Raw genomic sequence first — 13263 nt, forward strand, 5'->3', positions numbered from 1 at the left:
CCTGTACTTCAAGTCCAAGTCACTAATATATATATTAAAAAAAAGCAGTGGTCCTAGTACCGACCCCTGGGGAACACCACGTACACTTCCCTCCAGTCCAAAAAACAACCGTTCACCACTACTCTCTGCTTCCTGTTACTTAGCCAATTTTGTATCCATGCTGCTACTGCCCTCTTTATTCCATGGGCTTCAATCTTGATGACAAGCCTATTATGCAACAATAAATGGCTGTAAAGTGCTTTGGGACATCCTGAGGTTGTGAAAAGCATTATATAAATGCAAGTCTTTCTTTCCTTTTGTACATCCACACCTTTCTCCACCATTACAAGCTCTGAAATTCCCTCCCTTAACCATGCCATCTTGTCACCTCTCTCATTTCCTTTAAGACCGTTCTTAAAACCCACCTCTTTGACCAAGCTTTTGGTCACCCCTCCTAATATCCTTTTTTCTTCCTTGTGAATGCCCTGGAATATTTTTCTACATTAGAGGTGCTGTATAAATGTGCATTGTTGCTGTTATTTGGAGCACTGATTTTCCAAGATAGTAGCTCCATAGCAGTTTGCAGAAGGTGCTGTTCCAGGAATGAGTCCGCCTGAACCATCTCTGAATGCAATGTCCCTGTAGTGTGTTAGTGCTCATTCGATTAATAGAAACACAGATTGCTAATTCAGTTACATCCCTGCTCAGGCTATGTTTTTAACAGTTGAACGGTCAGTAGAGGGAAGTCACCAGCTCAGCTATCCCAATGTGAGCGGAACCAAAGCTTGCGGTGGTGATTAGAGGTCACATCCCTTGTCAAGATTAATGCTTTTGCACTCAGAAGCCCAGATATCGGATTCACAAAGTGTCACTGGTTTGCTTGCCTATCTGAAGTGGCTCTCTGCTGCTGTTCCCTCCTTTCTAATTATATCCTGACTCCATTCATGAACACAAGTCTCATTTATACACCTAAGTGATACCAAGAGTGCAATATTTTTTGGCTGATTGCTTTTACTGGGTCGTGGTTTGCTGCGACATCTGGCTCACAACCAACACCCAACATGATCATGCCATCCCTGGCAATTTGTGAGATGGATGAATACAACTGGTTATACATTGTTAATGTTACATGTTGTTCGTGTTATATATTGTTAATACTACATGTTGTTAGTATTATATATTCTCAGTGCTATACATTGTGCTATATATTGTTAATGCTATATATGGTTACACCTACATATTGTTGGCACTTTATGTGATTAGTGCTATATATTGTTATATATTGATGTTATATGTTGTTAGTGCTATAGGAACATAGGAACAGGAGTATGGCCATTCAGCCCCTCGAGCCTGCTCCGCCATTTGATAAGATCATGGCTGATCTGTGATCTAACTCCATATACCTGCCTTTGGCCCATATCCCTGAATACCTTTGGTTGGCAAAAAGCTATCTATCTCAGATTTAAAATTAGCAATTGAGCTAGCATCAATTGCCGTTTGCGGAAGAGAGTTCCAAACTTCTATCACCCTTTGTGTGTAGAAATGTTTGCTAATCGCACTCCTGAAAGGTCTGGCTCTAATTTTTAGACTGTGCCCCCTACTCCTAAAATCCCCAACCAGCAGAAATAGTTTCTCTCTATCCACCCTATCTGTTCCCCTTAATATCTTATAAACTTTGATCAGATCACCCCTTAACCTTCGAAACTCCAGAGAATACAACCCCAATTTGTGTAATCTCTCCTCGTAACTTAACCCTTGAAGACCGGGTATCATTCTAGTAAACCTACGCTGCACTCCCTCCAAGGCCATTCCCTGGTCCTTCCGAAGGTGCGGTGCCCAGAACTGCTCACAGTACTCCAGGTGGGGTCTAACCAGGGTTTTGTATAGCTGCAGCATAACTTCTGCCCCCTTGTACTCTAGTCCTCCAGATATAAAGACCAGCATTCCATTTGCCTTATTTATTATTTTCTGCACCTGTTCATGACACTTCAATGATCTATGTACCTGAACCCCTAAGTCCCTTTGGACATCCACTGTTTTTAACTTTATACCATTTAGAAAGTACCCTGTTCTGTCCTTTTTTGATCCAAAGTGGATGACCTCACATTTGCCTACATTGAATTCCATTTGCCACAGTTTTGCCCATTCACCTAATCTATCAATATCACTTTGTAATTTTATGTTTTCATCTACACTGCTTACAATGCCACCAATCTTTGTGTCATCAGCAAACTTAGATATGAGACTTTCTATGCCTTCATCTAAGTTGTTAATAAATATTGTGAATAATTGAGGCCCCAAGACAGATCCCTGCAGGACTCCACTAGTCACATCCTGCCAATGTGAGTACCTTTCCATTATCCCTACTCCCTGTCACCTTTCGCTCGGCCAACTTCCTAACCAAGTCCGTACTTTTCCCTTGATTCCATGGGCTTCTATCTTAGCTAACAGTCTCTTATGTGAGACCTTATCAAATGCCTTCTGGAAGTCATCCATTAACATTCATTATATAACATCCATTGACATTCCCCTGTCCACTACTTTAGTCACCTCTTCAAAAAATTCAATCAGGTTGTCAGGCACGACCTACCTTTCACAAACCCATGCTGGCTCTCTCTGATTAACTGAAAATTTTCGAGGTGTTCAGTCACCCTATCCTTAATTATAGACGCCAGCATTTTCCCCACAACAGATGTTAGGCTAACTGGTCTATAATTCCCTGGTTTCCCTCTCTCTCCTTTCTTAAAAAGCGGAGTAACATGTGTACAACTGTGTATATATTGTGTATATATTGTATACTGTGTATACAATGTGTATATATTGTTATATATTGACAACATTATATATTGTTAGTGCTATACATTGTTATATATTGTCATTATATAGTTAGTGCTATACATTATTATATATTGATAATGTTATATATTGTTGGTGCTATATATAGTTAAATATTGATAAAGTTCTATATTGTTAGTGTAATAAATTGCCTTTCTCCATTGGAAACTTTCCAGCTACTGTAAGCAGTTCTGGAGAGAGTCACAATCTTTCTTCAGCTCGAGCAGCTGTGCAAAAACAAAGTAAACCAGAACACATCTTCCATCGTTTAAAACTCCGGCCCAAGAACCAGAATAAATTCACTTGTCTGAAGGTTTTGAGCTTCACTTTTACAAATGACCTGCGGGGCAGACATCCTTCTTGGTCACACTAGCTGGGTTTGAAGGAGTTTTAGCAAACCCTGGCCTGGTGATTATAGTTTCCGTCAGTTGATAGATTAGGCAGCTGCACAATTTGATTCAGCAGAGCTTGGAGATGCAGAAAGAGAGTACGGAGGCCATTTCTTGAGGCTAGTTATACTTTCGAGCCAGGACTTTTAAAAATAGAAATTGTTACTTAAGGGAAATTTCACTCCTCTTCCCCCCTCCTCCCACTGCCCAGACACACACACACACAGACAAACACACACACACAGAAACACAAACACACACAAACACACAAACACAAACACACACACACATACACACAAACACACACAAACACAAACACACACATACACACACACATACACACAAACAAACACAAACACACACATACACACACAAACACACACACACAAACATACACAAACACACACATACACACAAACACAAATACACACACAAACAAACACAAACACACACATACACACACAAACACATACACACAAACACACACACAAACATACACAAACACACACATACACACAAACACACACAAACACACACACACAAACAAACACACACATACACACACACATACACACAAACAAACACAAACATACACAAACACACACATACACACAAACACAAACACACGCACACATAAACACACACATACACACACAAAATCACACATACACACATACACACACACGCACACACACACACATACACACGCACACATAAACAAACCCAAAAAACATATACAAAAAGCTGTTTCTGGTAAGCTCAGTTGCCTTTATTTTAATCAGGGAAAATGGTCCAAAAAGATAAACAATTTGACAAAATGTAAGAAATCACACGGTGAACCCATGTTGCACAGACTTAATCTCAGGGAATGTAGAAAACAAGTTCTGCTATCTCCAGCTGTTTTTATCGTGCAGTTGAGCATCTGGCTGGAGGCTCACATTTAGAGATTGTAATAAAGAGATCCTCTTAATTAAAATCCTTATTAGGTGCTGAAAGATAGACACCAACACAATAACTAAAAGAAATTACAGTTATCCTTTTAATTTTACTTAATTTTGATTCTGTACATCTAATTAACCCATATGAAAGCACAGAAATATTTTCAGTTGACAGAAATCTCTATGTGGTTTAAAAGCTGAATAAGGCATCTGTTGTTCAAAGTTATAATGTACTATTAATTATATTTTATTCACTGATCTATGAGATTTTGACAGGGTTCTGTGTTAAGTTGTTTGGGTTATGACAGCATAGTTACATTTTTTTTGTTTGTTGATGTGGACTTCATTTAAAATTTTTAGTGCATGAAATAATTTACTAATATAGATCATATTTAATCAACCTTTCCAAAGTTAATTTTTATATAGGGGAATGGAGGAATGATGATTATTTTTTATTTTACTTATTAAAAACAATTTTTCCTAAGTACAATTGCAGCAAGATTCCTATTTTTCACTCTAATGGAAAATACTAGCATTTTAAGTTTTGATTTTTCTACGTTATATATTTTCTCCCTTTGGCACCTTTAAGTCTCTACAATTGTGTGCTATGCAGTTATCAGCTGTCAAGAAGTGCACATGAATGGCCCAGGGTGATATGCACTCTGATTATCTGTCTCTTCCACCCTGTGAGGTCACATCTGTGATTTGTCAGCGAGAGAGGACCAGGGCAGGATTAGAAAGAACTTGCATTTATATAGACCCTTTTGCGACCTCAGGATTCCCCCAAATTGGCTCACAGCCAATGAAGTACATTTGAAATGGAGTCACTGTTGTAATGGAGTTGAGATTGTGACAGAGAGCAGAATGGGTACAGCCAGGAAGATTGGGAGGAGGGAGGAGATGATAGCAGATCAGACAGCCAATGTGGTGTAGTGGGCATAAGGATGATGTGTGGGAGAGAAAGAGACTCCATGAAAGTCCTGCAATGAGTTGGGAAGAAGCCCAGGTATCTAAAATCATTGTTTCACAGAATGACATACAAGAGTCAAAGCTATATTTTTAATCTAACTTTAATTTATAACCAGTTACAAAAACAAATTCAACTTTTCTTTAAACAAAACAAATAGAAGCTATTGGTATTTTTTTTCATTAGATGTTGACATAGAGACTATGAAAGCAGGCCACTCGCCAGGGTGAATTCCAACTTTCTGAATTCTCCCACTTGGGATCAGGGGGCTACATTTGGGCTTCAGATGTCTGGGTTAGGGGTCAACTTCAATTCCCTGCAAAATAGATGATGTTTGAAGCTGCTGGAGAAAAGAGACATGCATTGATTCAAAAACGATGGAGCTGGGGGCTTCCTTGATGGCTCATTGACTAAGACCACTACCTGGTGTGGTACCACAGCAAAAATCTACATCAGTAAGGTTCCGTTCCTGAGCTGTGCTGAGTTAGTTCGGCAGCGTGCAACATATGGCCTAGGGGCCGAATCCAACCCTTTCTTTCCTTTACGCACTTAATATTGACATGGGGAGCTTTTGCATGTACTGTTCATCCATCACCCCTGTGCTTGCTGACCTACATTGGCTCCCAGTCCACCAGCGCCTCGATTTAAAAATTCTCATCCTTGTGTTCAAATCTCTCCATGGTCTCGCCCCTCCCTATCTCTGTAACCTCCTCCAACCCGACAACCCGAGAACTCTTCATTCCGCCAACTCTGGCCTCTTGTGAACACCCCACTTCCTTTGCCCTTCTATTGGTGGCTGTGCCTTCAGTCGTCTAAGCCCTAAACTCTGGAATTCCCTTATGAAACCATCCTCATTTGTCCATTTGGCCATGGAAGTTTAAAATAGCTAAAGTGCGAGAGATGCACCAGTGGAGATAGTAGGCGGGAGCGGGAACAGGAGGGCAGGTGGTGATGGACCAGGCTGAGCTGCAGAGGAGAAGACAATATCAGACAGGAAGAGCAAAAAGCTAAGTGAGATACATTCTGTATGTGAGAGGAGGAGAGTTTAGATTGTTAGTGTACGGTGGGCATGGAGTTTTAGGTAGGGGTTAAAGTTGTAGCTTGGAGGGTGGGGTTGCATTTTTAGTGCATGATAGGCATGGATATTTAGTGTTGGCGGACTTCGGTTTTTATCTGGAGAGGCTTGGGATTTTAGTCATATGTGGCCTACTCAATGATCGTGCCACGTGGATCTTGCCCCCTGCTCCAGAAGGTTGGAAACCCCTGAATTAGCGGACCTTGATCAAGGCACTACAACTGGCTTCACTGTCCTGAGGTTAGGGAAGAGAGATAAACAATCAGAGTTCCTGATCATTATGCAGTGATCGCGACCCCCTCCCCACCTCTCCCCTCAACTGTGACGGTCCTGAAGTTTGAATAGCCTGTCAATACCTACTGTTCAGACTGATGCATGAAGAACGCCAATTTGAACAAGGTCCTGTGGGGCTAATGCTGCCTGTGGAACCATATTCTGGCAAGGATGGAGCTGCTGGGAGATGGTCTTTGATTCAACAACTTTGCAGTGGTTGAGGGTCCAATGGGCCGAGGTTGTGGATCAAACGGAATTGAAAAAGATTGTACTTCCAGGGAAACTGCTAAGTGAGAGAGGATTTAAGTGCAATTAAAGATCCGCGCCAACACGCAAATTTTATGCATGGGTAGATTAGCAACGAGGGTAGGAGACCTTAAACAATGACCTATGATCCTGGCCATGGATAAAATGGGAGCCTCTTTCTCACAGCTGCAAGAATTTAACATCTCTGGCGAGATATTTGATTTAATTCTCTTCCCATCAATTGTGATAGAAGGAAAGGGGAACATTAAACCTACCTCTTTGACCAAGTTTTTGGTCCCTTGTCCTAATATCTCCTTATCTGGCTCGGTGTCAAATTCTGTCTGATAACGCTCCTGTGAAGCGCCTTGGGACGTTTTACTAAGTTAAAGGCGCTATACAAATGCAAGTTGTTGTTGTTGTAGTGACATGTTTAGCGGGGTGGATTTTACAAATAAGTTCCATGGGGACAGAGCCTTTTTCGCAGCAGGAACATATATCGGGAATTTAGAGAGGTGCTTGATTCACTGGCTCAAGTTCCCCATATGCACTCCTAACATGAGTTGTGCACCAGGAGTGCTAAAGGTGGTAATATCACTCTGATATGTGCTCCCGTCCCACAAAGCTCTGAGGCAGGAGCGCTAATTTATCTGTTTGATATACTGGTGTCAGCCGTGGCTCACTGGTAGCACACTGCCTCTGAGTCAGAATGTTGTCCGTTCAAGTCCCACTCCAGAGACCAGAGCACAAAATCTAGGCTGACACTCCCATTGCAGTACTGAGGGAGTGCTGCACTGTCGGAAGTGCCATCTTTCAGATGAGACGTTAAACCAAGGCCCAGTACGCCCTCTGAGGTGGATGTGGCACTTTTCCAAAGAAGAGCAGGGGAGTTCTCCCCGGCATCCTGGCCAATGTTTATCCCTCAACCAAACATCAATAAAAAGATTATCTGGTCACTACTGCATTGATGTTTGTGGGATCGTGCTGTGTGCAAATTGGCTGCCATGTTTCCTACATTAGAACAGTTACTACGCTGCTAAATGAAAGGATCTCTTCCCTAACTCTGCAGATTTTGGTGTTGTCCACGGTGACACTTCCCAGCTCTTTACACTGGAACATTGGGCCGAAGGAATTCGCAGCTCCAGCCTGTTCTAGATCTCAGCTGGGGGAGAGGTAGGGAGCCACCGGGGAGAGACCTGGCCTCACGGGGCAAGAAATCACCCTGGCCCATGCTGCAACATGTGTGTCAGGGCCAATGTGGCAGGAGTACGATGCACAAGACTTGAAAAATGACAAGAGCAGAATAAAGCTAACCAAAATAAACCTTTATTAATCCGTTCCACTGGTGGCTGGAAACCATTATGAGCTACTCATGATATATTTCTGTCTTTCACTCAGGTGGATTTTCAGTTGTCTTGAGCACTGAAAAAATCACTTCAAACTGAATAAATATGAAAATATTTACCAATCATATTTATTTACTGAATGAAGTGGTTCCAGGTAAAGGCTGACAACACACATTGTATAAGACACCTCTGCCAACTCCGGAGAAGGCCACTACTTGCTTACAATCTTGCAGCAGAGGGGGGAAAGGCCAGCAAGCTTTTTGACAGGCCGGTTTGCACGAAATAACCTTTATTCCCCTGACAGATTTGTGTTCGGTATCAAGGGATGGTCATCAAAGGCGGGTAAATGGAGTTGAGGTGCAGATCAGCCCCAATCGGATTGGATGGCGGAATGGGCTCGAGGGGCTGAATGGCCTCCTCCTCTTCCTGATACAATAACTATTCACCACAACATTTGGTTTTCAAGAGAATCTTGTGAGTTCAGTACCCCCTTACACACCCCCTACCAAAAAAAAACAACCAAACCCCCTACTCATTGTGCAGTCGGTCACTTTAAGAGTCGCATCCTTTGTTCCCGATTATAGGTTTTCGGTGGAAGGAAAAAAAAAATCTCAAACCCCGTCAAGCAACTTTAAAGAAATAGTCTCAAAAAAAGAAGTGGGCATCCTGCTTTCCAGTTTCCTTTGAAATCGAGAACACACGTACGGTAAGACTTTGAAGTGAACTGTTGTGAGCGTTGGCTGAATATGATATTATTGATTCTCCTAAGCGTTCCTTCTCTGCGGCGACAATATAAATGTATTCAGCACATTAAAGAAGTCTTTGATCTGAGATGTCGTGGTACTTTTCATACATTATACAACAAGTTGACAAGATGAGCAGTCCCTCCACTGTTAATAAAAAAAAAACACAACACTCAGTCTCATCCTGAGGCAGAAACAAGCCGATGGGGATCGGCCGACAACTCTTGCCCTTTTTCCAGCCAAAACATTTTGAGGGCTGAGGAGGTGGAGGGAGGGAGGGGGTTTGGTCGAAGGTCGCCAACTGTCAAAACAAAAAAAAAACAGTCTGGAGATTGAATTCCTGTTTGGAAACTTAGCAGAGAAAGAGAAAGAGAGAGAGAGCCAGGTTTGGAGTAGTGAGCTCAAGGATATAATATATTGGTGGGAGTTAAAAAGGACCTTAAATAAAATCCCAGGCATTCGTTTAATAAGGTAATCTCCGGAATTTAGAGAATCCCTCTCGCAGTAGTAAGAGAAACATTCGGTGGGCTACTGCACCCTTTGAAGTTGGGGGCCGGGTTAGCCGCTGCGAGGCACTCGATGGCTTCAGAAATCCAAATATTTCTAATTCTCGCTTTGAAACTGCAGCTTTCAAAGAGTTCTTTATTGGGTTCATCCCTCCCTCTATCAGTTGGTGGATTCACAGTCTGTATTACTGCATGATGTGGAGATGCCAGTGATGGACTGGGGTGGACAAATGTAAGGAGTCTTACAACACAGGTTATAGTCCAACAGTTTTATTTGAAATCACAAGCTTTCGGAGCTTCGGAGATGTATTACTGCAGCTAGTGGAACAGGCTTCCCAGGCTGTTGGAGACAGTGCAGCCAATTGCCTGAGCGGTGAGCTAATCCAGTAGCTCTAATCACAGCGGAAGGTGGGGGCAGCCGTGATAACTTCTATTTTAGACACAAGTCTCTCTATTACATGTGTTCAAAAAAAGAGTTTTAAAAAAAATGCACCCCCCACCACCAAAAAAAGTGTGCACATTCCTACTTCATATGTTCTCCTCTTAATAAATTCTGCTAAACATTCTGAGGGAGGGGATTTTTTTCTCTCTTTCTCCTTTTGCTCGCCCACCCCATCCTGTGCCTTGACTCAAGATAGAACATAGGAACTCTGGCCTTGCTGACCCAGAGTGGACGGGACCAAGGCTTTCGATGCAAACCAAAAAGACCCCCAGTGTAGAGCTGTCATGCTTCTGTCAGATGAAAGCTAATTGTATCTCCCGCCTGACTGATCTCTTCTCGGCTTCGAAACACTTTTTGAAGATCTTGTCTTGCGGGGGGGGGGGGCAGTTTGAAATTTCTCCACAAGGATCTCTAAACTCTGCCATCTGAAAAGAAAGAAAGGGTCAATGTAATGGGAAAGTGAGAGGGTACAGCAAAAAAGAAGAGAAATTCATGGTCCTATTGCAGAGAGGAGAGGCAGGGTGGGGAAAGGGTGGTCACGGAAACTGGCACGAAGTGGCAAGGTCGATAACCTAGCAGGACCTGGAAATTAGTCAAAGTTGCATTTGCATGCACATACATGTGAGGTACACATACACCAGGGATCAAAAATATAAGATAGCTACTAAATCCAATATGGAATTCAGGAGAAACTTCTTTACCCAGAGAGTGGTTAGAATGTGGAACTTGCTACCACAAGGAGTGGTTGTGGGAGACAACATAGGTGCATTTATGGGAAGCTAGAGAAGTACATGAGGGATAAAGGAATAGAAGGAAATGGTGAGATGAAGTAGGGAGGGATGAGGCTCGTGTGGAGCATAAACACCAGCATAGACCAATTGGCCGAATGGCCTGTTTCTGTGCTGTAAATTCGATTTAATTTGATGTAGAATCATAAAATGTTTACAACATGGAAGGAGACCATTTGGCCCATCGAGTCTGTGCTGGTTCTCTGCAACAGCAATCCAGCTTGTCCCACCCCCCTGCCCTATCCCCGTAGCCCTGCAAATTTTTTCCCTTCAAGTACTTATCCAATTCCTTTTTGAAAGCCATGATTGAATCTGCCTCCACCACCCCCTCAGGCAGTGCATTCCAGATCATAACCACTCACTCTACAAAAAAGTTTTCCCTCATGTTGCCTTTGGTTCTTTTGACCCCTCCGCCAATGGATAGTTTCTCTCTATCTACTCTGTCTAGACCCTTCATGATTTTGAACACCTCTATCAAATCTCCTCTCAACCTTCTTTGCTCTAAGGAGAACAACCGCAGTTTCTCCAGTAACTGAAGTCCTTCATCCCTGGAACCATTCCAGTAAGCCTCCTCTGCACCCTCTGTAAGGCCTTCACATCCTTCCTAAAGTGCAGTGCCCAGAACTGTACACAATATTCCAGTTGTGGCCGAACCAGTGTTTTATAAAAGTTCATCATGACTCCCTTGCTTTTATACTCTATGCCTCTATTTATAAAGCCCAGGATCCCTTATGCTTTTTAAACCGCTTTCTCAATCTGCCCTGCCACCTTCAACGATTTGTGCACATATACCCCCAGGTCTTTCTGTTCCTGACCCCTTTTAGAATTGTACACTTTAGTTTCTATTGCCTTTCTTCTTTCTACCAAAATGTATCACTTTGCACTTTTCTGCATTAAATTTTATCTGCCACGTGTCCGCCCATTCCACCAGCCTGTCTATGTCCTCTTGAAAACTATCACTATCCTCCTCACTATTCACTACACTTCCAAGTTTTGTGACATCTGCAAATTTTGAAATTGTGCCATGTACACCCAAGTCCAAGTCATTAATATATATCGATAAAGCACCACTGTATACCTCCCTCCAGTCCGAAAAATAACTGTTCACCACTACTTTCTGTTTCCCATCACTTAGCCAATTTCGTATCCATGCTGCCACTGCCCCTTTATTTCATGGGCTTCAACTTTGATGATAAGCCTATTATGTGGCACTTTATCAAACGCCTTTTGGAAGTCCATATGCACCACATCAACCGCATTGCCCTTATCAACCCTCTCTGTTACCTCATTAAAAAACTCAATCAAGTTAGTTAAACGCGATTTGCCTTTACCAAATCCATGCTTGCTTTCCTTAATTAATCCAAACTTGTCCAAGTGACTTAATTTTGTCCTGGATTATCATTTCTAAAAGTTTCCCCACCACTGAGGTTAAACTGACTGTAATATTTCCAAAAGCTGAAACCAATTAGTAATTTAAAAGGGCAATGCGTCTTTTTCTCAGGGCAGGCCCAGTTCTTGGGAGCAGCTTGCAATTAACTCTTCTGAAAAGTCACAGCGCTGGGATTTGGGGATGTCCCCGTTGCAGCAGTTGTCGGTTTTTTTTCCTATGAAGAGGGTGACTTCAGAACATGGAGGATGCGATTCACGTTGTGTATAAACAAACACCATAAAAATGTCGTCAATGGTTTTTCAACGTTATCGATGCCCCTTTAACTCTTCGAAGAACATAGATACACGAGATCCTTGTGCTCCCTGCACGCCCATTTCAAAAAAGCACGCTCTGCGCCATTTTATTCTGGTCCATATTGGGCGAACTCATCTCAGCTGGGGAAGTGCTGTGGCTCTACAATTGATATCAGTGTCTACAGGGCTAGGGAGAGAGGAAGGGTATGACTTTCAACCTATGCCCATCCATTTCTCACCTGAAAAACGGGCGGTAAGCCGGGGAAACTGGGGGTGGGGGGCGGGGGTGCAGCACCTTAGCCTTGGTGACCAAAGGTGTGACGGGATAGACAGAAACTATTTTTTCTGATGGGGGAGTCCAGAACAAGGGGGCATAATTTTAAAATTAGAGCTGAGCTTTTCAGGAGTGATGTCAGAAAACACTTCTTCACACAAAGGGTAGTGGAAATCTGGAATTCTTTCCCCCAAAAACCTGTTGAGGCTGGGGGTCAATTGAAAATTTCAAAACTGAGATTGATAGAATTTTGTTAAGCAAGGGTATTAAGGGTTACGGAACCAAGGCGGGTAAATGGAGTTAAGATACAGATCAGCCATAATCTAATTGAATGGCGGAACAGGCTCAAGGGGCTGAATGGCCTACTCCTGTTCCTATGTTCCAAGGCTGCTTAGAAAAGCATCTCAGGGTCCTACACTGGGGGATTGAAGTACCCCATTTGCAATTCTCAGGTATAGGTGGGTAGAACACTTAGCTTAGCCTAACTAGCAGCATTGTGGGAGAACCTTCACCACACGGACTGCAGTGGTTCAAGAAGGCGACTCATCACCACCTTCTCAAGGGCAACTAGGGATGGGCAATAAATGCTGGCTGGCCTTCCCAGCAACACCCATATCGCCAGAATGAATGAAACAAAATTACAGTATCTAACTGCCTCTTGAATTCAACTTATCCTACCTGGAACACCATTCCAGATGTTACTCATTGCATGAAGAGATGCTCCCTGACATTTGTGCTGAACTTATCTTTTATCAGTTTAGCCCTGGTTCCGTGTGCACCTT

The 13263-nt window shown here is 42.7% G+C and overlaps 1 protein-coding gene across 27 annotated transcripts in view; it reads right to left on the reverse strand.

The window, feature by feature from the left end:
- LOC137335989 (ice nucleation protein-like) overlaps window positions 1-13263 on the reverse strand; it is a 489293-nt gene that overhangs the window by 9356 nt on the left and 466674 nt on the right. For 10 of the 27 annotated variants that reach the window (XR_010966566.1, XR_010966564.1, XR_010966559.1 and 7 more), the window contains one exon: window positions 3966-10161. The exons of 15 other annotated variants lie outside the window; for them this stretch is intronic. The gene's annotated coding sequence lies outside the window, so the exon portion shown is untranslated. Of the gene's footprint in view, window positions 1-3965; window positions 10162-13263 lie in introns of those variants that run through there. 2 more of the 27 variants (XR_010966541.1, XM_068001502.1) reach the window with 2 other exon arrangements.

Source organism: Heptranchias perlo, chromosome 2 (assembly GCF_035084215.1).
Source record: "Heptranchias perlo isolate sHepPer1 chromosome 2, sHepPer1.hap1, whole genome shotgun sequence".
NCBI classification, from domain to species: Eukaryota; Metazoa; Chordata; class Chondrichthyes; order Hexanchiformes; family Hexanchidae; genus Heptranchias; species Heptranchias perlo.